This window comes from Herpailurus yagouaroundi, unplaced genomic scaffold (genome assembly GCF_014898765.1).
Source record: "Herpailurus yagouaroundi ecotype Mexico unplaced genomic scaffold, PumYag 139, whole genome shotgun sequence".
Classification (NCBI taxonomy): Eukaryota; Metazoa; Chordata; class Mammalia; order Carnivora; family Felidae; genus Herpailurus; species Herpailurus yagouaroundi.
In genome coordinates, this window is record NW_024412394.1 from 1364238 (window position 1) to 1364731 (window position 494).

The window sequence follows — 494 nt, forward strand, 5'->3', positions numbered from 1 at the left end:
GGAGGCACAGAATCCGAAGCAGGCTCCAGGCTCTGAGCTGTCAGCACAGAGCCTGATGGGGGGCTCGAACTCACAAACCGCGAGATCATGACCTGAGCCGAAGTCGGCCGCTTAACTGACTGAGCCACCCAGGCGCCCCAGTGTTCGACTCTTGATTTCGGCTCAGGTCATGATCTCACAGTTTGTGGGATCGAGCCCCGCCTCAGGGTCCACGCTCTCAACAGGGATCCTGCTTGCGATTCTCTCTCTCCCTCTCTTTCTGCCCCTCCTCCATTCACACACACTCTTTCTGTCAAAATAAATAAACTTAAAAAACTAAAAAGATAATTTCACGCCAAGAAAGACAGAGGAGCTGGTTATTTACAACACGGCCAGGGAGCTGTGTTCTTTGCTCAGGGTTCCAAACAAGAATACTGTGAAAAAAGAGAAAAGTCCCTTCTCACCATGCCTATTTCCCAATCTGTAAAACGAGAGGACTGGACAGTTGATCTCCC